General features: G+C 37.3%; 1 protein-coding gene and 1 pseudogene across 1 annotated transcript in view; both read left to right on the plus strand.

The window, feature by feature from the left end:
• The window catches only part of TSHR (thyroid stimulating hormone receptor), a 184,633-nt gene that overhangs the window by 67,049 nt on the left and 90,586 nt on the right, over window positions 1-26,998 (plus strand). The gene's annotated exons all lie outside the window — the stretch shown is intronic.
• LOC104663333 lies at window positions 14,714-15,556 on the plus strand (annotated as a pseudogene).

Genomic DNA, 26,998 nt, shown 5'->3' on the forward strand with positions numbered 1-26,998 from the left:
TATCTGCTGGTGTAGCTGCAGTGACAGCCTCGTGAATTTTCTTTCTTTTTTTAACAATGCACCTTACACTAGATTCATTCATCTTGAAATGGCAGGCAACCCCAGCTGCAGACCTCAATCTATGGTAAATATCAAGCAGTTAAACTTTTTCTTGTCATGATTTTTCTCTGCTTCTTGGAGCACTTTCGGCAACGCTAATGGCACTTTGTATAGATCCCATGGTGTTATTCAAGGTTTATAGTGTTGCACTAAATACAATGAAAAATACGTGAGAACCGTGACAGGTCACTTTTTACTGTCATATGGAATTTACTAGAGACACAAACGGCTTATACAGAGATAATTAGTGACATGAAATTTTAAGCAGATACTTGCAGCACCTGAGCTTAGCACAATAGCAATAGGAGGTGGCTATGAAATTTTTGCAGTACAGTATGTACTACAGTTAATTGTATGCAGTAATGATTTAATACTTTATGTTTGCTCACATTTCTCTTGACCGTGAATGGCACATGTGCAGTCTGTATTTGTGTTTGAAAGTTTTGATAAATTTTAACTTTTTATAATAGATTTGTATGTATTTCATCATAATAAATGATAAAATAGACTAGTATCTACCTAGTTTTTTCTTAATTTTTAAAAATATTTCCAGGCCATATGGCTCAACTGCAAGTTTTTTAAAATTGTTGCAAATCTCCAAAAAAGGTTTCAATATGTTTATTTTTAAAAATTATGTATAACTAAGCTTGCAATTCAAAGGTAGACTTGAACCCTCATTATTCCAATGGATAAATCAGTATAAATATGTAGTTATGGTTTTTTTTAACATGAGAAGAGATGGGAAGTTGGTTTTGGACAAATCTGAAGCTGTTTCTATGACTAAATCTATAATATTGATTTGTTTCCTTGATTTTGATGTATCTTTCACGTAAAAATAAAATATAATAGACAATACATTAAACTGGGAGCCCAGAAACTTCAGTTCTAGGATGAAATTTTTATTAAAAATTATACATGAGACATTCAACAAATCACTGAACCTCCTAGGCTTGAGTTCCCTCACTTTGAAAGTGAAAGGATGAAATATTTAGTTTCAGGATACTAAAGACATCTTGATCCCTAAACTGCTTTCTGGAAAAAAGCCAAAAGCAACAAGGAAATTTAGCAATACACACTCCCATTTGTAATGATTAGAAACTCTTCATTAACTTCCACCATAATATATATGAAGAAAGGCTGGCAAGTATAGTGAATCTGGACCAGAGAGAGGCAAGAAACTGACAGAAGATGGTTACTGGAGCTCAAAGGATGACAGTGCAGAGGTCTTTGAGGTAGGCGATACACATCAAGGGGTAAGACATGATAGAATGAGATGGATGACCTCAAGGAGCTCCTGAAACCCCACAAGAAACCCCTCCAATGCGGGGGATGTGATGACAAATGAAGACACATGCAGACAAGCTAACTCTGCAAGAAACTGTCTGTTTGGAAGACCAGATGAGGAACTGAATGATAAGCAGCTTGAAGCTGCCAATTTTTAGCCCCCATTGAATGTAAACTCCACAGAGGCAGAAAGTTTTTTTCTTTTTTTTTTTTTTTTTTTTTTTGAGACGGAGTCTCGCTCTGTCGCCCAGGCTGGAGTGCAGTGGCCGGATCTCAGCTCACTGCAAGCTCCGCCTCCCGGGTTCACGCCATTCTCCTGCCTCAGCCTCCCGAGTAGCTGGGACTACAGGCGCCCGCCAGGTCGCCCGGCTAGTTTTTTGTATTTTTAGTAGAGACGGGGTTTCACCATGTTAGCCAGGATGGTCTTGATCTCCTGACCTCGTGATCCGCCCGTCTCGGCCTCCCAAAGTGCTGGGATTACAGGCTTGAGCCACCGCGCCCGGCCGAAAGTTTTTTTCTGATTTATCTATTGCTATATTCTTCAAACCTAGAGCAGTACCTGGCACAAAGTAGGTGCACAATAAATATTTGTATGATGGATGGATGAGTAAAGAAAGATTACAACTAAACCACACAATCGACATACTTGTGTGTGTGCATGCACACGCATGCAAACACACAGACATCCTCATTATTTGAGACCTTGCTATGAACTAAAAAAAGTCTTTCTACTATCACACAGCACCTCTCTGCCCCTTCCATATTTTCATGCATTATTCTGTCACCTCCAGAGAAAAATCCCCTCATTATCGAAAAGTAATCAGCATAGGATTTATGCAGAAATAACTCTATTTACATAAAGAAGAAAAGCAACAGAACAAATAAAAATCATAAAAAGGACAACCAGCAAAAATATTTTTATTGCCCTAGAGCAGATAAAACTTGTGACTGAAGTTATCTGTGAGTTCATAAAACTTAATGAATAAGGTGACCTTTCTGAATTAGGACTCCAAAGCTAAGATATAAAGTCTCAAGTTTAAAAAAAAAAAAAAAAGGTAAGGCAATAAAAATTTTTCAAACCAATTATTTCGTGTATCTTGGGATAGAAATAAAAGAGCAAAATAAAAGCATCAAAGAAATAAAGGCTTTGGGTTGGGCACTGTGGCTGACACCTGTAATCCCAGCATTTTGGGAGGCTGAGGCAGGCGGATCACCTGAAATCAGGAGTTCGAGACCAGCCTGGCCAACATGGTGAAACCCCATCTCTACTTAAAAAATACAAAAATTAGCCAAGTGTGGTGGCATAATCCCAGCTACTGTGATCCCAGCTACTCAGGAGGCTGAGGCAAAAGAATCACTTGGACCCAGGAGGCGGAGGTTGCAGTTAGCTGAGATCGCACCACTGCACTCCAGCCTGGGCAATAAGAGTGAAACTCCATCTCAAAAAAGAAAAAAAAAAAAAAAGAAAGAAAGACTTTGATGGGAAAAGCAATGTTGCCCATGTTGAAATTATAAGTCAAGACAATCATGACATCTTGAGAAAATGGAGCAAAATGAAATAGAAAAGAATAAAGACTAGAGTAGGAAAAACTTGTAGATCTAGAACACAGAGGAAATTGAACAGGTACAATAAATTGGATTTTTATTAGAAATTATATGTGAAACATTCAACATTCTTGTTTTTAAAGACAAGAACAGAACAAATGGGGAACAAAAATATCCAAAGTTATATCAAAAATCCTCCTAAAATAAAAGATTTGAATCTATAGAATTAAAGGACACACAATATTCCAGCAGACATAAATATTCATTAATTTCTATGCATAATCTAGTAAAGTTAAGGAACTTCAAGAAAAATAAGGAACCCAAGAGTACCTAAAAAAGGTAAGGGCATAAATATCTTATCTGAAAAGCAAAAGAATTAAGCTAGCTTCAAATTTATCTACATTCAGTGCTAGGAATAATGAAATCATCAAGTTCTCAGAGAAATAAAGTGTGACCCCCAAATTATATACCCAGACACACCAGGCTTGTTTATTCTGTCCATGTGTGCAATAACTTTTTCAAACGTGCAAAATGTAGGAGAAAAAATCTACATGAGCTTTAAAAAAGCTGTTAGCCAACTAGGTCAACCAAGATATAAATGATGAACAATGAGCATTAAGTCATTTTACATTTTAAAAGTAAGGTTAAAACGACTTCAGGAAAGTAGGGTATACAGAACAGAGTAGAAATATAATAAGTTATCCCTTTATAAAAATAATATAACTAACAAAAATCAGGAGAAGAGGGAATGAAAATGTGAGGAAATTTAAGTGCCGATCTTCTCATTTTTAAAATATATTGTTTAAGGCTGATCTGAGACTAAGGCTGATCTAAGATTAAGCACATAACTAACCAAAATGCTGTAGCCAAAAAGAAAAGCAAGAAGATGTAACTGGACATATTCTAAAAACATCATTCAGAGTGGGAAATTAATAGAAACTGTTTAAAGGAAGAGAGACTTTACGATATTACATAAAGTTACGTCTTACAAAGTAACAAAGAAATTACTAGAGGAACTCAAGTAGATCATAAGCCTTTCATATTCTGAAAAATTGACCTTAGAAATCACAGACCAATGGTAAATATTAAAAACAAAGTGTAATGAACTTATCCTTCCAGGAATGCTGGTTTACATCAGATAAACCACTCCTGGTAAGAAAAATTAGCAAAGTAGGATTAAAAAAATCTTTTAAATCACAAAATAGTAAAGAATTATGAAATAAAGGGGAGAAAAGGGGAAGTCAGAGAGGTAAATCCTAGGAATGTGATTCTGGAGGAGGTAATCAAAGGAATAGTTGAGCAGAGGTTTGGCAGAGCTATAGGGCTAGACAGTAAGAAAAAAAATCTATGAAGAAGGGATCTTTGATAAATCCCCTATATTGAGTTGGGATCCCAAAGGGCTCCATCTAGTAGTAAGAGGTAGTTGGAAAAAAGACTTGGGACAGAAGTCTAGCATTCAACCATCTTAGCTCCTCTAACTGGACTATAGTAATATAAGATTGCTAGTGCCCCTAACGGCCATGAGCAAATGGAAATCTTCCCAGCCAGGAAATATAATTTTAGGCTTCAAGTGATTTCAACACTTTTTGTATACAACATCTTGCACACAATAAAAAGTAACAGATAAATGAGAAGAGAAGATGATGTAATAAAATATTGAGAGAAACACCAGTAACAGAAATGAATGCACAGGAGATTCAGAATATGAATTATAAGACATTTTATAATTTTTAATAACTAAAATTTTTTAAATCAAAAATGGATTATTTGTTTTTTTATTATTATTATTATACTTTAAGTTCTAGGATACACGTGCACAATATGCAGGTTTGTCACATATGTATATATGTGCCATATTGGTGTGCTGCACCCATTAACTCATCATCTACATTAGGTATATCACCTAATGCTATCCCTCCCCGCTCCCCCACCCCATGACAGGCCCCAGTGTGTGATGTTCACCTTCCTGTGCCCAAGTGTTCTCATTGTTCAGTTCCCACCTATGAGTAAGAACATGCAGTGCTTGGTTTTTTGTCCTTGCGATACTTTGCTGAGAATGATGGTTTTCAGCTTCATCCATCTCCCTACAAAGGACAAGAACTCATCCTTTTTTATGGCTGCATAGTATTCCATAGTGTATATGTGCCACATTTTCTTTTTTTTTTTTTTTTTTTTTTGAGACAGAGTCTCGCTCTGTCACCCAGGCTGGAGTGCAGTGGCCGGATCTCAGCTCACTGCAAGCTCCGCCTCCCAGGTTTAAGCCATTCTCCTGCCTCAGCCTCCCGAGTAGCTGGGGCTACAGGCACCCGCCACCTCGCCCTGCTAGTTTTTTGTATTTTTTAGTAGAGACGAGGTTTCACCGTGTTAGCCAGGCTGGTCTCGATCTCCTGACCTCGTGATCCGCCCGTCTCGGCCTCCCAAAGTGCTGGGATTACAGGCTTGAGCCACCGCGCCCGGCCATGCCACATTTTCTTAGTCCAGTCTATCATTGATGGGCATTTGGGTTGATTCCAAGTCTTTGCTATTGTGAATAGTGCCCCAAGAAACATACACGTGCATGTGTCTTTATAGTGCATGATGGGATGGCTGGGTCAAATGGTATTTCTAGTTCTAGATCCTTGAGGAATCGCCACACTGTCTTCCACAATGGTTGAACTAGTTTACATTCCCACCAACAATGTAGAAGCATTCCTATTTCTCCACATCCTCTCCAGCACCTGTTGTTTCCCGACTTGTTAATGATCGCCATTCTAACTGGTGTAAGATGGTATCTCATTGTGGTTTTGATTTGCATTTCTCTGATGGCTAGTGATGATGAGCATTTTTTCATGTATCTATTGGCTGCATAAATGTCTTCTTTTGAGAAGTGTCGGTTCATATCCTTTGCCCACTTTTTGATGGGGTTCTTCGTTTTCTTCTTGTAAATTTGTTTGAGTTCTTTGTAGGTCCTGGATATTAGCCCTTTGTCAGATGAGTAGATTGCAAAAATTTTCTCCCATTCTGTAGGTTGTCTGTTCACTCTGATGGTAGTTTCTTTTGCTGTGCAGAAGCTCTTTAGTTTAATTGGATCCCATTTGTCAATTTTGGCTTTTGTTGTCATTGCTTTTGGTGTTTTAGACATGAAGTCCTTGCCCATGACTGTCCTGAATGGTATTGCCTAGGTTTTCCTCTAGGGTTTTTATGGTTTTAGGTCTAACATTTAAGTCTTGAATCCATCTTGAATTAATTTTTGTATAAGGTGTAAGGAAGGGGTTCAGTTTCAGCTTTCTACATATGGCTAGCCAGTTTTCCCAGTACCATTTATTAAATAGGGAATCCTTTCCCCATTTCTTGTTTTTGTCAAGTTTGTCAAAGATCAGATGGTTGTAGATGTGTGGTATTATTTCTGAGGGCTGTGTTGAGTTCCATTGATCTATATCTCTGTTTTGGTACCAATACCATGCTCTTTTGGTTACTGTAGCTTTGTAGTATAGTTTGAAGTCAGGTAGTGTGATGCCTCCAGCTTTGTTCTTTTGGCTTAGGATTGTCTTGGCAATGCGGGCTCTTTTCTGGTTCCATGTGAACTTTAAAGTAGTTTCTTCCAATTCTGTGAAGAAAGTCATTGGTAGCTTAATGGAGATGGCATTGAATCTATAAATTACCTTGGGCAGTATGGCCATTTTCATGATATTGATTCTTCCTATCCATGAGCATAGAATGTTCTTCCATTTGTTTGTGTCCTCTTTTATTTCGTTGAGCCGTGGTTTGTAGTTCTCCTTGAAGAAGTCCTTCACATCCCCTGTAAGTTGGATTCCTAGGTATTTTATTATCTTTGAAGCAATTGTGAATGGAAGTTCACTCATGATTTGGCTCTCTGTTTGTCTGTTATTGGTGTATAGAAATGCTTGTGATTTTTGCACATTGATTTTGTATCCTGAGACTTTGCTGAAGTTGCTTATCAGCTTGAGGAGATTTGGGGCTGAGACGATGGGGTTTTCTAAATAGACAATCCATGTCATCTGCAAACAGGGACAATTTGACTTCCTCTTTTCCTAATTGAATACCCTTTATTTCTTTCTCCTGCCTGATTGTCCTGGCCAGAACTTCCAACACTATGTTGAATAGGAGTGGTGAGAGAGGGCATTCCTGACTTGTGCCAGTTTTCAAAGGGAATGCTTCCAGTTTTTGCCCATTCAGTATGATATTGGCTGTGGGTTTGTCATAAATAGCTCTTATTATTTTGAGATACGTTCCATCAATATCGAATTTATTGAGATTTTTAGCACAAAGGGCTGTTGAATTTTGTCAAAGGTCTTTTCTGCATCTATTGAGATAATCATGTGGGCTTTGTCTTTGGTTCTGTTTATATGATGGATTACATTGATTGATTTGTGTATGATGAACCAGGCTTGCATCCCAGGGATGAAGCCCACTTGATCATGGTGGATAAGTTTTTTGATGTGCTGCTGGATCCGGTTTGCCAGTATTTTATTGAGGATTTTTGCATCGATGTTCATCAGGGATATTGGTCTAAAATTCTCTTTTTTTATTGTGTCTCTGCCAAGCCTTGGTATCAGGATGATGCTGGCCTCATAAAATGAGTTAGTGAGGATTCCCTCTTTTTCTATTGATTGGAATAGTTTCAGAAGGAATGGTACCAGCGCCTCCTTGTACCTCTGGTAGAATTCGACTGTGAATCTGTCTGGTCCCAGACTTTTTTTGGTTGGTAGACTATTAATTATTGCCTCAATTTCAGAGCCTGTTTTTGGTCTGTTCAGGGATTCAACTTCTTCCTGGTTTAGTCTTGGGAGGGTGTATGTGTCCAGGAATTTATCCATTTCTCTAGATTTTCTAGCTTATTTGCATGGAGATGTTTATAGTATTCTCTGATGATAGTTTGTATTTCTGTTGGATGGGTGGTGATATCCTCTTTATCATTTTTTATTGAGTCTATTTGATTCTTCTCTCTTTTCTTCTTTATTCATCTTGCCAGCAGTCTATCAATTTTGTTGATCTTTTCAAAAAACCAGCTCCTGGATTCATTGATTTTTTGAAGGGTTTTTTGTGTCTCTATCTCCTTCAGTTCTGCTCTGATCTTAGTTATTTCTTGCCTTCTGCTAGCTTTGAATGTGTTTGCTCTTGCTTCTCTAGTTCTTTTAATTGTGATGTTAGCATGTCAATTTTAGATCTTTCCTACTTTCTCTTGTGGGCATTTAGTGGTGTAAATTTCCCTCTACACACTGCTTTAAATGTGTCCCAGAGATTCTGGTATGTTGTGTCTTTGTTCTCATTGGTTTCAAAGAACATCTTTATTTCTGCCTTCATTTTGTTATGTACCCAGTAGTCATTCAGGAGCAGGTTGTTCAGTTTCCATGTAGTTGAGTGGTTTTTAGTGAGTTTCTTAATCCTGAGTTCTAGTTTGATTGCACTGTGGTCTGAGAGACAGTTTGTTATAATTTCTATTCTTTTACATTTGCTGAAGAGTGCTTTACTTCCAACTATGTGGTCAATTTTGAAATAAGTGCAATGTGGTGCTGAGAAGAATGTATATTCTGTTGATTTGGGATGGAGAGTTCTGTAGATGTCTATTAGGTCTGCTTGGTACAGAGCTAAGTTCAATTCCTGGATGTCCTTTTTAACTTTCTGTCTCATTGATCTGTCTAATGTTGACAGTGGGGTGTTAAAGTCTCTCATTATTATTGTGTGGGAGTCTAAGTCTCTTTGTAAGTCTCTAAGGACTTGCTTTATGAATCTGGGTGCTCCTGTATTGGGTGCATATATATTTAGGATAGTTAGCTCTTCTTGTTGAATTGATCCCTTTACCATTATGTAATGGCCTTCTTTGTCTCTTCTGATCTTTGTTGGTTTAAAGTCTGTTTTAACAGAGACTAGGATTGCAACCCCTGCCACCTTTTTTTTTCCATTTGCTTGGTAGATCTTCCTCCATCCCTTTATTTTGAGCCTATGTGTGTCTCTGCACATAAGATGGGTCTCCTGAATACAGCACACTGATGGGTCTTGACTCTTTATCCAATTTGCCAGTCTGTGTCTTCTAATTGGAGCATTCAGCCCATTTACATTTAAGGTTAATATTGCTATGTGTGAATTTGATCCTGTCATTATGATATTAGCTGGTTATTTTGCTCGTTAGTTGATGCAATTTCTTCCTAGCATCAATGGTCTTTACAATTTGGCATGTTTTTGCAGTGGTTGGTACCAGTTGTTCCTTTCCATGTTTAGTGCTTCCTCAGGAACTGTTGTAGGGCAGAACTCGTGGTGACAAAATCTCTCAGCATTTGCTTGTCTGTAAAGGATTTTATTTCTCCTTCACTTATGAAGCTTAGTTTGGCTAGATATAAAATTCTGAGTTTAAAATTCTTTTCTTTAAGAATGTTGAATATTGGCCCCCACTATCTTCTGGCTTGTAGAGTTTCTGCCGAGAGATCCGCTGTTAGTCTAATGAGCTTCCCTTTGTGGGTAACCCAACCTTTCTCTCTGGCTGCCCTAAACATTTTTCCTTCATTTCAACTTTGGTGAATCTGATAATTATGTGTCTTGGAGTTGCTCTTCTCAGGGAGTATCTTTGTGGTGTTCTCTGTATTTCCTGAATTTGATTGTTGGCCTGCCTTGCTAGGTTGGGGAAGTTCTCCTGGATAATATCCTGCAGGGTGTGTTCCAACTTGGTTCCATTCTCCCTGTCACTTTCAGGTTCACCAATCAGACGTAGATTTGGTCTTTTCACATAGTCTCATATTTCTTGGAGGCTTTGTTCATTTCTTTTTACTCTTTTTTCTCTAAACTTCTCACTTCATTTCATTCATTTGATCTTCAATCACTGATACCCTTTCTTTCAGTTGATCAAATCGGCTACTGAAGCTTGTGCATTCGTCATGTACTTCTTGTGCCATGGTTTTCAGCTCCATCAGGTCATTTATGCAATGGGTTCGAACTTCCTCCTTTAGCTTGGAGAAGTTTGATCGTCTGAAGTCTTCTTCTCTCAACTCATCAAAGTCATTCTCCATCCAGCTTTGTTCCATTGCTGGCGAGGAGCTGCGTTCCTTTGGAGGGGGAGAGGCACTCTGATTTTTAGAATTTTCAGCTTTTCTGCTCTGTTTTTTCCCCATCTTTGTCTTTTATCTACCTTTGGTCTTTGATGATGGCGATGTACAGATGGGGTTTTGGTGTGGATGTCCTTTCTGTTGGTTAGTTTTCCTTCTAATCGTCAGGACCCTCAGCTGCAGGTCTGTTGAAGTTTGCTGTAGGTCCACTCCAGACCCTGTTTGCCTGGGTATCAGCAGAGGAGGCAGCAGAACAGCAAATATTGCTGAATAGCAAATGTGGCTGCCTGATCGTTCCTCTGGAAGCTTCATCTCAGAGGGTTGCCCGGCCGTGTGAGGTGTCAGTCTGCCCCTACTGGGGGTGCCTTCCAGTTAGGCTACTTGGGGATCAGGGACCCACTTGAGAAGGCAGTCTGTCCATTCTCGGATCTCAAACTCCATGCTGGGAGAACCACTATTCTCTTCAAAGCTGTCAGACAAGGACATTTAAGTCTGCAGAGGTTTCTGCTGCCTTTTGTTCAGCTATGCCCTGCCCCCAGAGGTAGAGTCTACAGAGGCAGGCAGGCCTCCTTGAGCTGTGGTGGGCTCCACCCAGTTCGAGCTTCCCTGCTGCTTTGTTTACCTACTCAAGCCTCAGCAATGGCAGGCACCCCTCCCCCAGCCTGGCTGCTGCCTTGCAGTTCCATCTCAGACTGCTGTGCTAGCAATGAGCAACACAACATTGACGTGGGACCCTCCGAGCCAGGCGCAGGATATAATCTCCTGGTGTGCTATTTGCTAAGACCGTTGGAAAAGCACAGTATTAGGGTGGGAGTGACCCAGTTTTCCAGGTGCTGTCCATCACAGCTTCCCTTGGCTAGGAAAGGGAATTCCCTGACCCCTTGCACTTCCCGAGTGAGTCGATGCCTCGCCCTGCTTCAGTTCACGCTCGGTGGGCTGCACCCACTGTCCTGCACCCACTGTCTGACAAGCCCCAGTGAGATGAACCCAGTACCTCAGTTGGAAATGCAGAAATCACCGTTTTCTGTGTTGCTCACACTGGGAGCTGTAGACTGGAGCTGTTCCTATGTGGCCATCTTGGAACCGCCAAATGGATTATTTGAAAAGACTAATAAAATTGATAAACCATTGGTAAGGTTGATCAAGGAAATGAAGAATCACAAATTAAAAAGGAGTCTATTATCACAGAATCTATAGATATTTTAAAATTATATTATTTAAAGATATTAACTTCATGTCTCTAAATTTGAAATTTTTAATAAAATGGATAAATTCCCATAAAAAACAATTTACCAAAACTGACACATGAAGAAATAGAAAATATGAATCATTCTGTAACCTTTAAAGGAATGAAAAACTATAACAAAGGCCATTGTGATTTCCCCAGAGTTATTTCACTCCCCTTTCCCATGTAAATCTTAGTTCCAAATCTTTGAGAAGGCATTCCTTATTTCAGCAATAGGTATCATCAGGGTTTTTATTTTAATTATAAGGACATATTTTCCCTTCTTCATCTTATTTAACTCAGTGTTATAAAACTGTTCTATAATTTACTTTTGAGGTTTATATATATTAGTTTCTCATCTATATTTCATACCCTAGGAGTTCAGATCATATAGCATGATAGCAAAGGGAGAAAGGGAGAAAAGAGGGAGATGTGGAAGGGGAGCAAAAAGAGAGCTGTCCTGATTTGGATTGTTACAGTTCTGTATCTGCACTCTGAGCAATTTATTTATGATGGAGAGAAAATAAATAAAAATATATGTGACTTGATTTTCAGTTTTAGAATGTGTTAATGAGAAAAAAAACCCAAATCAGCCTAATCTTTATGCTTACTTTATAGAAATAAAAATTTTATGTACTATGTGGTAGAAGGGAATGTGGGCCATTCTGGGAAACTGTTCTTCAGACTACCTGGTAACCTATCAGTTAATCAAAGCATTTGACATTTTTTCTAAAGAAAAGAGGGTAAAAGAATAACTTGGCCTTTCTTAAAAAAATATACTCACGGATTATGCATCCTTGCCAGTTGTCTATTACATAGTTTGTTGAGACTGCACAACATCGTCTGGAATTTCCAAACCTCAGCACTATAAAAATAATTCACTAAAACTGCCACAAAATAATTTATATTCTGTAATTACTTAACAGTGCACTTTGGACTACAGTATGGGCTGGATGTGCTAGGAATTATGCTGGGTTCAGTGAGAGTTCTGCAGAAAGTCTCTTTTGCCGTAACTACCAGCCTCTTGATGTTAAAGAAATTGTGTTGATAGGCCCTAGAAACTTTGGACCTACAAGTACTGGAGCATATCTATTGTAGCACAGAAGGCAGTTGATGGTGGCTGATACAACGTTGGTATAAACAAGGTCACTAATGTTCCAGTATGAACATTCAAGAGCTCTTAGGGAAAACAAAGAAATCACTTTCACAAAGAACTTTCAATTGCCTGCTCTCTGACACTAAACCAGAATTTAAAAAATGAACCGAGTTCATTTTTTTTCCTTGTCTCTTGGCTAAAAGACCATAGAAAATTGATCCTTCACTGAATTTCAGGCAAAAATTGTATTGCTTTTGGTGAAATCCATTTTTTACCTCAAGGATTGAGCTCCAGGTTATCACATCAAAATATATTTTCTTTAAAAATCTGAAGTTTGGCCTTGAATTTTAAAGTAAATTCTTGAATTATTATATGGGATGAAATATTTGAGTATTAATCCTTTTCTCTCTCTTTCAATGAATTAAGACAAATACAAGCACCTTTTAGAAATCAGGCAGGGAAATAAATGCTAATTAAATTCTCTTACCAATAGTATTTCATTTTGTGAAACAAACTTTTCTAAATCAGATAGACATCACTGAAGAGTGGTTTTGATAATGCTGAATGGAATTGAGTATGACCTCCCAGATACAGATGCATTTTGGACTTCTCATCCACTTAGTCTTTTTCATTCAAACTGGAAAATCATGTGGTTTCATTTTTATTATTTTTTTAATTGAGAGGATTATCAGGAGAAAATGTGTATATGGCTTTATTTTTATTTTAATCAACAAGATTGTCAGTAGGAAATTCATTCTGAATATAGCATACATGGAGCAAATATTCCTTTTTGGTCATGACATTTTTTCATTATGATGGGGGTTTGCCAGGGCATATGCCATGTTTTAATGCCTTTTACATATAAAATCACAACATGATAAGACTTTAGACCTCTCTGTAAAAGTTGAGGTATAATGGGAACTAGCATGCTCTGACTGGCTGCCTCAATTAATAAAATAATCAGGAAATCTCTAGGGTTTGGGTATCCCTTGATGACCTACATAAACCCTAGTTCTTATAAATCTGTTCACCCTTTTGCATCGGGGGAAGGGGAGAAGGAAAGCTGACCTGTTGGTGACATACACAGCATTATGCTTAGAAGAACATGGGTTTCTTCCATGCTACCATCCTACTCTTGGCATGAAATCATAATCCAGTTTGTGAACCTACAGTCATATATTTGAAGGAACTACACACATAGGGGACAGAATGACCCTAGGCTCTGACTGGGTATCTTTGTTTATATTTTGATAAAGAAGTTTATGGAAAAACATATTTTTAATTGAACAATAATTTGAGGCATGGTTAAAAAAATATTATGTATTTTCTAGGAATTATTATTTAAGATTTAGGAAAAAACATGAGGCTTTAACTTGAAGAACTAACTATATTTTCAGGACAAATCTATGTTGTTTCTTATTTATTTACACTTTGGTACTCTACAACACCATTAGGATGTCTTGCTTCAGATTTTAAAAGTAGGTATTATCCCTTTGATCCCTTCATGTGCAAACTAGCTTAGCAACCTACCCCCAGGAGAGTAATCACAGAGCCAGTGGATCTATCCCATGCTCCCTTGCATGAACCAGCCTGGCACTTTGCCCACAGGGAAGCAGTGCCAGAACCAGCAAACTAGCCACACAAACTCTAGCAGCCTAGGTCACAGGGGCACTTATAGGCATCACTGACAATGACTACAGAAACTTCAGACAGACTACACTACTGTCCTCACCCAGAACCAAAGCCAATGCACTCTACCCAGCTGACTCCCTAGGATACATCTTCAGGTGAAAGTCTTTCCCTCTGGAATCTACTGTATAAAATAGGAAGAGGCAACTCTTCCACGAGATGCACAGATATCAACAGAGGGACACAAGAAACATGACACTACCAAATGAGCACAGTGATTCTCCAGTTACTTAACACAAAGAAATAGAAATTTGTGAATCTTAAGGAAACTCAGAGAGATACAAAAGAACACAGATAGACATTTCAAATACATTGGGAAAATAATTTATGATCTGTATAAGAAATTGAACAAAGAGATAGCTATCATTAAAAAGAACCAAACAAACTTCCACTTGAGCAGCCTGAGACATCCATGGATGGGGGCAGTTTTTCCTTCAACTGCTCCTACCACAGCCTTTCTTAGGATTTTCCCAGCAAGGCCAAGAGGGTCTTTGAGGAAAACTGCATCCGAACATGCCTTGAGGGAAGGTGTCAAATGCAGAAGCATGGAAAAGAGTTACAATTTGAATATGAAACCATTTTTCTAGTTCACCTTAGAGAAGACTGTTGACACACTAGTCGAAATGGTTCCAATCGCCTACCTTGCAAGGCACTTCAGGTTCAAAGAATTTCCTTTGTAAAAACGACAAGGGAGGTGTCACAGTTTTCCATTTAGATCAACAAATTCAAGTTCTTACCATGGAAAATTCAGAGAAGACTGAAGTGGTTCTTCTTGCTTGTGGCTCCTTCAGTCCCATCACCAACATGCACCTCAGGTTGTTTGAACTGGCCAAGGACTGCATGAATTGAACAGGAAGATATAGAGTTGTCAAAGGCATAATCTCTCCCATTGATGATGCATGCAAGAAGAAGGGACTCATTCCTGCCCATCAGCAGGTCATCATGGCAGAACTTGCCACCAAGAATTCCAAATCGGTGGAAGTTGATACATGAAAAAGTCTTCAGAAGGAGTGGATAGAGACTGTCAAGACGCTAAGACACAATCAAGATAAATTGGAGGCTAGTAACTATGATCACCAGCAGAACTCACCTACACTGGAAAGGCCTGGATGGAAGAGGAATTCCATGAGCTGAACAAAGACAAAATTCTAGTCAAAAGAAATCCCTAGAGCCAAAAACAAAAGGTACACCAAAGGTTAAGCTGCTGTGTGGGGCAGATTTACTGGAGTCCTTTGGTGTTCCCAATTTCTGGAAGAGTGAAGACATCACCCAAATCATGGCAGACTATGGGCTCATGCATTACTCAAGCTGGAAATGCTGCTCAGAAATTCATCTATGAATCTGATGTGCTATGGAAACACTGGAGCAAAATTCATGTGGTGAATGAATGGATCACTAATGATACCTCATCCACAAAAATCCGGAGAGCCCTTAGAAAGGGCCAGAGCCTCCATTACTGTACTAGATCTTGTCCAAGAATACATCAAAAAGCATAATTTGTACAGCTCCGAGAGTGAAGACAGGAATGTTGGGGTCATCCTGGCCCCTTTACAGAGAAACACTGCAGAAGCTAAGGCATAGAAAGTCTACAGCATGATGTTTTGCACTTTCCTTTTAGGGTTTGAAACAATCTGGGTGTTAATAACTGGGAAAAGAAATTGTGGTCCTGTTGCATAAACTAAAGATTAAAAGTTTAGTAAAAACCAGTGGTAAATTAAAATCAGGGTTTTTTCTTTTTTCTTTGTATCAGAAGTTGCTAAGATGAATGTTTTCTATATGGTCTTTTTCTAAAAAAAAAAAAAAAAAAAAGTGTACAATTCTCTTTATCTTTAAAAAAGAGATTAGCAGCACACAAAAACCAGAAGAATTTTCAGTGAAACTAGCTACAAACAAGAAGTCAAAAAGTACAGTCTAGCTCTACCACATAAAAGAAGCAAAGTGTGGGCCGGGCGCGGTGGCTTAAGCCTGTAATCCCAGCACTTTGGGAGGCCGAGACGGGCGGATCACGAGGTCAGGAGATCGAGACCATCCTGGCTAACACGATGAAACCCCGTCTCTACTAAAAAATACAAAAAAACTAGCCGGGTGAGGTGGCGGGAGCCTGTAGTCCCAGCTACTCGGGAGGCTGAGGCAGGAGAATGGTGTAAACACGGGAGGCGGAGCTTGCAGTAAGCTGAGATCCGGCCACTGCGCCCCAGCCTGGGTGACAGAGCGAGATTCTGTCTCAAAACAAACAAACAAACAAACAAACAAAAGAAGCAAAGTGTGAAAAGCAAAAGCTCATTTAAAATTCCACCTTAGGTTATAAAGAGAATTGACATTTATGCATGCCTGTTGTGGGTAATCTGCAGCTAAGGTAGACAAAGAAAGGAATTCTTACAGTGGTGATCTTGTAAAATGCACCATTGATAAATCATCTCCAGTTTTGCAAAATAAAGGTTGTGCATATGCCTGGCAGAAACATTGTACCAATAGTTAGTTCTCTGTGACACACATCACAATTGCTGACTGAAGTTTGGCAAGACCTATCTGCCTGGAGCTTCGTCTTTGGAAGTAGGGAGTGAAGTCCAAGCCCTCACATGTTTAGAAAGGTACGCAAATATTTCTGATGCCCACCAGAGGTAGAGAGCTGCTGCCTTATACTCTATACACATTCACTTTGCCGTGTTATGGGTCATGCTCTAGCGTTAGTCATCCGCCCTCTCTTTATCCTCAGGAACAACTTCAGAGTTGACATCATGCTACCTTGAATTGAGAGAAACACAGAGAATGAGAAGTCTATTCAAGGATTTTATGACTGAGTGCTCTTAGCCTTTATTGATAGCTAAATCAGAAGATCTAAGTGGGTTACAGCGGCACATGCTGTGTAGTACCATCTACTTGAGAGGCTGGAGCAGAAGGATCGCTTGAGCCCAGGAGTTTGACATCAGCCCCGGCAAAATAGTGAGAAATCATTTTTAAAAACTCTGAAGTTTCTGAAGGACCCTGCTGTTTCTATTCCAGCCAACTATGATTCTGCCATTTGTGAATTTAAGCAGAAAAAGGGTCTGTTTTCTCATATTTTTTTCTTCTTGTCCTTTTGTATGAAGTTTAACTGAAAGTAGTATTCTCGAATAATTAGTCATAGCTTCATGTTAAAAACACATGCTCGTTACATGGTTTTCTACTGATTAAGATTTTGTGGAAGTTTTACCAATTGCTAAAGCAGAAAGACCAGAAATAACTTTTTGTAGAATCGTTTTGGTGTTTGTGAAAATTGTCCTATGATAGAAACAGGACTAAAGTTAAATTTCTAATGAAAATATAATAATTTGCCTTTTTGCAATTTCTATTTCATTCCTACACCACCCCAGATGAAGGCTTTGTAACTCCAGAAGAAAAAAAATACTCAGATATGTGCAATTGTCAGATCTGAATCTATGGTTTAAAAAAGAAAAATGTTAAATAAAGTTAAGTAAATATATGTGCTTCAGCTCCCAATTTACTCTTACTAAAGCCTTCAGACTAATTCTCAAAAACAGGGAGGGTGCAAAGCCTGACACCTAGCAGCTTTCAGGATCCATCTGCCAAGTGAATGAAAGGTTGGAATCTCAAATCCTACAGATAAGAGTCATTTTTCTCCTCTATAGCTTCTTGGAGTTTAAGAGTTGAAGCAGCTCTGAAAAGTAATGATTGAGCAAGAAGAAGCTATAATAATTGAACTTTATTTCTTCTGGGTAACTATACCTAGTTTATCTGAAGTGTTGTGTGAACTGCAAAAGGCTGCAATGCTGGAAACTTCTCTCATACTGTCATGCCTTCCCACTTAGAAATGCCCATGCCCTGCTCAGCTATGATTCTACTGACCTCAGGACCTCAGGATCTCACTGGACAAGGCATGTGGTGACCCTTGCAGGAGACGTGATAATGGTGAAATGATGCTATTGTTATATTATTTATGGAGCAACAACTTTGTGCAGAGAACGAGCTGCGTGGCTTTTTCTTCCAATGCTGAGGATGCTGCTGATGCTGCCATGTAATAGCATACTTTTGGGTGTCCTCAAGGATAGAACTTCCCCTTTGAATAATGGAAATTAGAACAATGAACTTCACAGGGGAATAAATATTAATGACTGATGTGAAGAAAATATGCCATTGTTTATTCCCTACCACATCATTTCCATAACTGGCTGTTGTACTGTGAATTTAGAGGAAATGTGTAGTGCCGGTGTTTTGTTTTGCTTGTTTGTTTGATGCTGGGGGTTTTATGTGTTGTACACTTTACTCCTTACATTGTGTAATTTGAATGCAGCAAACAAACCCACAGTAAAAGTCCTTTATTGGCATCTTCATTCAGACGAATGGAGAGCCTTTGTGGTACTGTCAAAAAAAACAAAAATAATAAAAATAAAAAGAACCAAACAGAAATTTTGGAACTAAAAAATTTAACAAAATGAAGAAATACAATTCAGAGCTTCAACAGCAGACTAAATTAAGCAGAAGACAAAAATTTGTGAACTTAAAGGCAGGTCTTTCCAAATAACCTAGTCAGAGATCAAAAAGAAAAAAGAATGAAAAGAACAACCAAAGCCAGTTGGACTTCTGGAACACCAACTAAGCAAACAAATATTTGCATTATGGGATTTCCATAGGACAAAAGATGAAGAGAGACACAGAAAGGTTACTTAAAAATATAGTTTAAAACTTCCCAAGTCTTTGGAAAGATATGTACATCCAGCTTCATGAAGCACAAAGGATCCCAAACAGATTCAACCCAAAGAGGTTCTCTCCAAAGCACATTATAATCAAATCCTCAAAAGTTAAAAACAGAATTCCAAAAGCAGTGAGAGAAGAGAATCAAGTTACATATAAGGGAATCCCCACTAGACTATCAGCAGATTTCTCGGCAAAAACCATGCAGGTCAAGAGAGAACCAAATAATAAATTCAAAGTGCTTAAAGAGGTGAGGTGGGGAGGGGGAGACTGTCTATCTGGAATACTCTACTCAGCAAATTTATACTTCAGAAATGAAGAAAAAATAGCGTTTCTAGGCAAGAGAGAGCTGAGAGAATCCATCACTGCTAGACCAACCATATAAGAAATGTTAGAGAGAGTGCTTCAACTGGATATATTAGGAAAATAATTACTAGCATGAAAAAAATGAAAGCATAATCTCACTGGAAGAAGTAAATTTATTATCAAATTTAGAATACTCCATTACTGTAATGGTGGTATATAAACTTTCAGTTGTCTAGTTTGAAGATTAAAAGTCAAACTGGTCAATGATTACTATAGCTACAACAGGTTGTTAAAATACGTACACAATATGAAAAGATACAAATTAAGCAACAAAGTTATAAATTTGGTGGGGGAGGCCAGGTGCAGTGGCTCATGCCTACAATCCCAAAACTTTGGGAGGCCAAGGTGGGGGATCACCTGAGGTCAGGAGTTTGAGACCAGCCTGGCCAAAACGGCGAAACCCCATCTCTACTAAAAATACAAAAATTAGCTGGGTGTGGTGGTGCGTGGCTGCAGTCCCAGGTTTTCAGGAGGCTGAGGCGGGAGAATTGCTTGAACCTGGGAGGCGGAGGTTGCAATGAGCCAAGATTACACCATTGCACTCTAGCCTGGACAACAAAGCAAGACTCTGTCTCAAAAATACAAATAAAAAATAAACAAATTTGGGAGGTAGAAGATAGGTCTAGAATATTTGTATGCAGCCAAAGTTAAGTTATTATCACTTAAATTATCTATTATAACTACACAGTTTTTAAAATGTAAGCCCCCATGGTAGCCACACACACACACACACACAAAAATTACAGCAGATACACAATGAAAAGGAAAAAAAATCAAAGTTTATCACTACAAAAAAAAAAAAAAAAATCACCAAACCACACAGGTAAACTATAAGAGAGGGAAAAAGGAACAAAGGAAATATAAAACAACCAGAAAATAATTTAACAAAATGTCAAGAGTAAGTTCTTACCTATCAATAATAACCTTGAATGTAAATGAATTAAATTTTCCAATTAAAAGATATAGAGTGGCTGAATGGGTAGAAAACAAAACCCAACTATATGTTACCTACAAGAGATTTACTTTACCTATAAGGACACACATAGACTGAAAGCAAAGGGATGAAAAATGATATTCAATGCAAATGATATTCAATGCAAATGGAAACCAAAAGGCTACAAGAATAGCTATACTTAGATAACGGATAACTTGAAAATTGAAAGAGACAAAAAAGGTAAATCTATAATAAAGGGGTCAATTAGCAACCAATTATAACAATTCTAAATAGATATGCACCCAACACTGGAGCATATATAAAGCAAAATGTTATAACATCTAAAGAGTAGTACAGACTGCAATACAATAATAGTAGAAGAGTTCAACACCCTACTTTCAGCAATAGATAGATCATCCAAACAGAAAATCAGCAAAAAAACCACTGGATTTATACTGCACTCTAGACCAAATGGACCTAACAGACACTTGCAGAACATTTCACCCACCAGCAACCTACAGAATACACATTTTTCTCAAAGGTACATTGAATTTTCTCCAGGATAGATTATAAGTTAGGCCACAAAACAAGTCTCAACAAATTTTTAAAAATCAAAAATGTATTATTTTTCTGATCACAATGGAATATAATTAGAAATTGATAACAGGAAGAATTTTAGAAATCATAGAAATACATGGAAATTAAACAACATGCTCCTAGAACAACCAATGGACCAATCAAAACATTTAAAATGAAAATTTAAAATTTCTTGAAACAAATGAAAATGGAAACATAACACACGTCAATCTACGGGATATAGCAACAGCAGTTCTAAGAGGGAAGTTTATAGCAATAAATGCCTACATCAAAAAAATAGAAAGATATCAGATAAACAACCTAACATTGTACCTCAAGGAACTAAAGAAAGAAAAAACAAGAACAAGCTAAATTTAAAATTAAGAATGAAGGGAATAATAAAGATCAGGGCAGAAATAAGTGAAATAGAGACTAAAAAATACAAAACATCAATGAAACAAAGAATTATTTTTAAAAAGATAAAGCAAATTGACAAACCTTTAGCTAGACAAAGAAAAAAGAGATAAGACACAAAAAAATAAAATCAGAGATTAGAAAGAAGACATTACACCTGATACCACAGCAATACAGAGAATCATAAGAGACAATTATGAACATCAAATTAGAAAATCTAGAAGAAATGGATAAATTCCTGGACACATATAACCTACCAAAATTGATAATAGAAAATGTGAACAGACGAATAATGAATAACAAGATTCAATCAGTAAAAAAAATTTCTGATCACAGAAAACCATGGGACCTGATGGCTTCATTGCTGAATTCTACTGAATATTTAAAGAATAATTAATACCAATTCTTTTGAAAGTATTCCAAAAAACTGAGGAGATAATTCATCTAAATTCATTCTATGAGGCCAGCATTACCCTGATACAAAAACAAGACAAGGACACAACAAAGAAAGAAAACTACAGGCCATCTCCCTGATGAATAGAGGTGCAAAAATCCTCAACAAAATACAAGCAAGCCAAATTCAACAGCAAATTAAAAAGAGAGTTCACCATGATCAACTGGGAGAGGGAAGGATGATTCATCATATGCAAATCAATAAGCATGATACATCACATTAATAGAATCAATGACAAAATGGATGCAAAAAAAAAAAAAAACATTTGATAAAATTTAAAATTCCTTCAGGTTAAAATCTCTCAACAAATTAGGTATAGAAGGAACATACCTTAACACAATAAAGGCCAAATATGATAATTCCACAGCTAACATCATACTGAACAAGGAGAAGTTGAAAGCTTCTCTTCTAAGATCTGGAACAAGACAAGCATGCCCACTTTCAACACTTTCATTCAACATAATACTTAAAGTCCTACCCAGAGCAATTAGGCAAGAGAAAGAAATAAAGGATATCCAAATGGAAACGCAGGAACTCAAACTGTCCCTGTTTTCATATAACATAATTTTCTATATAAAAAACCCTAAAGACTCCACCATAAAACTATTGGAACTAATAAACAAAATTAGTAAAGTGGCAAGATACAAAATCAACATACAAAAATCAGTAGCACTTCTATGTGCCAATAACAAACTGTCTGAAAAATAAACCAAAAAAGCAATCCCATTTACAACAGTTACAAGAAAAAAGATACTTAGGAATAAATTTAACCAAGAAGGTGAAAAATTTCTACAATAGAAATTATAAAACGTTGATGATGAAGTTGAAGAGGACACAGTAAATTGATAAAGATATCTTTAGTTCATTGATTAGAAGAATTAATATTAAAATTCTGCACTACTCCTAAAGGATCTACAGATTCAATGAAATCCTTATCAAAATTCCAATGATATTTTTTCAAAGAAATAGAAAGAAATCCTAAATTCATATGAAACCACAAAACATCTTGAATAGCCAAAGCAATTTTGAGTAAAAAGAACAAAGCTGAAGGCATCATACTAGCTGACTTCAAGATAAACTACAAAGCTATAGTAACCAAAACAGCGTGGTACTGGCATTAAAATAGACACATAGACCAATGGAACAGAAGAGAGAACACAGAAATAAATCCAGGCACTTAAAGCCAATTGATTTTCAAAAAACATGCCATGAATACACATTGGGGAAAGAATAGTCTCTTCAAAAAATGGTTCTGGGAAAACTGGATATCCACATGTAGAAGAATGAAACTACAACCCATCTCTCTACAAAAATCAAATCAATATTGACTAGCAGCTTAAATCAACCCAAACGATCAAATTACTAGAATAAAACATAGGGAAATCCCTTCATGATGTTGACCTAGGCAAAGATTTTTTTTGATAACATCTGAAAAGCATAGGCAACAGAGGTAAAAATTGATAAATGGGATTACATCAGACTAAAAACTTCTGCACAGCAAAGTCAACAGTTAACAAAGTAAAGAGACGACATACAGAATGGGAGAAAATATTTGCAGAGTATACATCTGATAAAGGGTTAATATACAGAATACAAAAGAAACCCAAACAACTCAATAGCAAAAAAACAAATACAGTCATGTTCCACATAACATTTTGGTCAATGATAAATGGGATCTAAGTAAACTAAAGAGCTTCAGTACAGCAAAAGTAACTATCAACAGAGTAAATAGACAACCTACAGAACGGGAGAAAATTTTTGCAAATTATGTATCTGATAAAGGTCTAATATCCAGCATCTATAAGGAACTTAAACAAATTTACAAGAAAATAAACAACCTCATTAAAAAGTGGGCAAAGGACATGGACGGAAACTTCTCAAAATAAGATACATCCAGCCAATCAATGATCATATGAAAAAAGGCTCAACATCACTGAGCATTAAAGAAATGGAAATTAAAACCACAATGAGATACCATCTCAGACCAGTCAAAATGCTATTATTAAAAAGTAAAAAAAATAACAGATGCTGGTGAGGTTGTAGAGAAAAAGGAAAGCTTTATACTGTTGGTGGGAGTGTAAATTAATTCAGCCATTGTGGAAGAAGGTGTGGCAATTCCTCAAAGACCTAAAGACAGAAATACTATTCAACCCAGCAATCCCATTACTGGGTATATACCCAAAGTAATATAAATTATTCTCTTATAAAGACACGGCGCACATATGTTCACTGAAGCACTATTCACAATAGCAAAGACATGGAATCAACCTAAATGTTCATTAATGATAGAATGGATAAAGAAAATGTGGTACATATACACCATGGAATACTATACAGCCATAAAAAACAACAAGATCATGTCCTTTGCAGGGACATGGATGGAGCTAGGGACCATTATCCTTAGCAAACTAATGCAGGAACAGAAAACCAAATACAGCATGTCCTCAGTTATAAGTAGGAACTAAAGGATGAGAGCACATGGACACATAGAGGGGAACAAAACACACTGGGGCCTATTGAAGGGTGGAAGGTGGGAGGAGGGAGAGGATCAGGAAAAACAACTAATGGATATTAGGCCTAATAACTGGGTGAAGAAATAATCTGTACAACAAACCCCCAAGACACAAGTTTACCTATAGGACAAACCTGCACTTGTACCCCTGAACTTAAAATAAAAGTTAAAGAAAAATTTTGGTCAATGATAGCATATGTAAAAGTGATTCAGTAAGATCACCATATTGTATTTTTTGTGCCTTTTCTATGGTTAAATATGCTTAGATACACAGATATTTACCATCATGTTACAATTGTCTATAGTATTCAGTACAGTAATGTACTATACAGGTTTCTAGCCTAGGAGCAATAAGCTATACAGTGTAGGTCTGTGTAAGTACATTCTGTGATGTTCACACAATAACAACATTGCGTTACAATGCATTTTTCAGAATGTATTCCAACCCTTAAGTGATGCATGACTGTAACTGGATTTAAAAATGAGCAAAAGACCTAAATAAACATTTCTGAAATGGCCGACAGGTATATGAAAATATGCTTAACATCACTAATCATCAGAGAAATAGAAATAAAAGTCACAATGAGATAGCACCTTGCCCCAATTAGAATGGGTTTTCTCAAAATACCAAAAAATGACAAATGCTAGTATAGATGTAGAGAAAAGAGAACTCTCATACACTTTTGGTGGTAAATTAGGACAGCCATTATGGAAAACAGTATGAAGTTTCCTCAAAAAATTAAAACTAGAACTATCATGTGATCCAGCAAGCTCACTATTGTGCATATATTCAAAGGAAATGAAATCAGTATGTCAAAGAGATATCCGCACTCTCATGTTTATTGCAGCACTATTCACAATAGCCAAGATATGGAATCAGTCTAAGTGTTCATCAAGAGATGAATAAAGAAAATGTCACAAATATACACAATGGAATGCTATTTGGCCATAAAAAAAGAAGGAAATCTTATTTATGGTAATATGGATTAATCTAGAGGATGTTATGTTAAGTGAAATAAGACAGGAACAGAAAAACAAATACTGTATGATCTTACTCATATGTGAAATCTAAAAAAGTTGATCTCATAGAAGTAGAGTGTAGGGAAGTGGTGACCAGAGGCAGAAGAGAGTAGGGTAAGAGGAGGATGGGGAGAGATTAGTCAATGGGTACAAAGTTACAGTTAGATAGAAGAAATAAGTTATGTGTTCTGTTGTACAGTAGCATGACTACAGTTAATGATATTGCATTGTATATTCCAAAATCGCTAGCATAGAGCGTTTTCAATGTTCTCATAACAAAGAAATGAAAAATGTATAAGGTGATTGATATGCTAAATACCCTGATTTGGTCATTACACAAGTATACATGTACTGAAACTTCACTCTGTACCTGATAAATATGTACAATTATAATGTGTCAGTAAAAACAAAACAAATGTAAAAGCCATATATGACAAACCCACAGCCAATATCATACTGAATAGGCAAAAGCTGGAAGTATTCCCCTTGAAAACTGACACAAGACAAGGACTCACCACTCCTATTCAACATAGTATTGGAAGTTCCGGCAAAGGCAATCAGGCAAGAGAAAGAAAAAAAGACTATTCAGATACAAAGAGAGGAAGTCAAATTATCTTTGTAAATAACATGATTCTATATCTAGAAAACCCCATAGTTTCGGCCAAAAAGTTTCTTAAGCTGATAAGCAATTTCAGCAAATTCTCGAGATAGAAAATCAATGTTCAAAAATCACTAGCATTCCTGGATACAAACAACAGGCAAGCAGTGAGCCAAATCATGAATGAACTCCCATTCACATCTGCTACAAAAGAATAAAATACCTAAGAATACACCTAACCAGAGAGGTGTAAAGTCTCTACAAGGAGAACTACAAACCACTGCTCAAAGAAATCACAGAGGACACAAACCAATGGAAAACATTCCATGCTCATGGATAGAAAGAATCAATATTGTGAAAATGGTCATAATGCCCAAAGTAATTTATAGATTCAATGCTATTCCCATTAAACTACCATTGACATGCTACACAGAATTAGTAAAAACTATTTTAAAATTAATATGAAACCAAACAGAGCCCAAATAGCCGACAATCCTAAGCAAAAAGAACAAAGCTGGAGGCATCACGCTACTTAACTTCAAACTACATTACGAGGCTACAGTAATGAAAATAGCATGGTACTGGGAAAAGACCAGACACATAGACCAATGGAACAGAAAAAAGAACTCGGAAATAAGACCACACACTTACAACCATCTGATCTTCAACAAACTTGATAAAAACAAGCAAGGGAGAAATGATTCCCTATTTAATAAACAGTGCTGAGAGTCCTGGCTAGCCACATACAAAAAATTGAAACTGGACCCCTTCCTTACACCATATACAAAAATTAACTCAAGATGGATTAAAGACTTAAATGTAAAATCCAAAACTATAAAAACCCTAGAAGAAAATCTAGGCAATAGCATTCAGGACATATGCATAGGCAAAGATTTCCTGACAAAAACACCAAAAGCAATTACAACAAAAGCAAAAATTGACAAATGGGATCTAATTAAAGTAAAGAGCTTCTGCAAAGCAAAAGAAACTATCGTCAGAGTGAACAGACTACCAACAGAATGGGAGAAAAATTTTGGAATCTATTCATCTGACAAAGGTCTAATATCCAGAATCTAGAAGGAACTTAAATTTACAAAATACAAACAACCCCATTAAAAAGTGGGCAAAGGACAGGAATGGACACTTCACAAAAGAAGACATACATGGGACCAACAATCATATGAAAAAAAGCTAAACATCACTGATCATTAGAAAAATCCAAATCAAAACCACAATGAGGCCGGGCACAGTGGTTCAGCCTGTAATCCCAACACTTTGGGAGGCCGAGTTGGGCGGATCATGAGGACAGGAGATCAAGACCATCCTGGCTAACACGGCGAAACCCCTTCTCTACTAAATATACAAAAAATTAGCCGGGCATGGTAGCACATGCCTGTAGTCCCAGCTACTCGGGAGGCTGAGGCAGGAGAATTGCTTGAACACGGGAGGCGGAGGTT

This window comes from Rhinopithecus roxellana, chromosome 5 (genome assembly GCF_007565055.1).
Source record: "Rhinopithecus roxellana isolate Shanxi Qingling chromosome 5, ASM756505v1, whole genome shotgun sequence".
NCBI lineage: Eukaryota > Metazoa > Chordata > Mammalia > Primates > Cercopithecidae > Rhinopithecus > Rhinopithecus roxellana.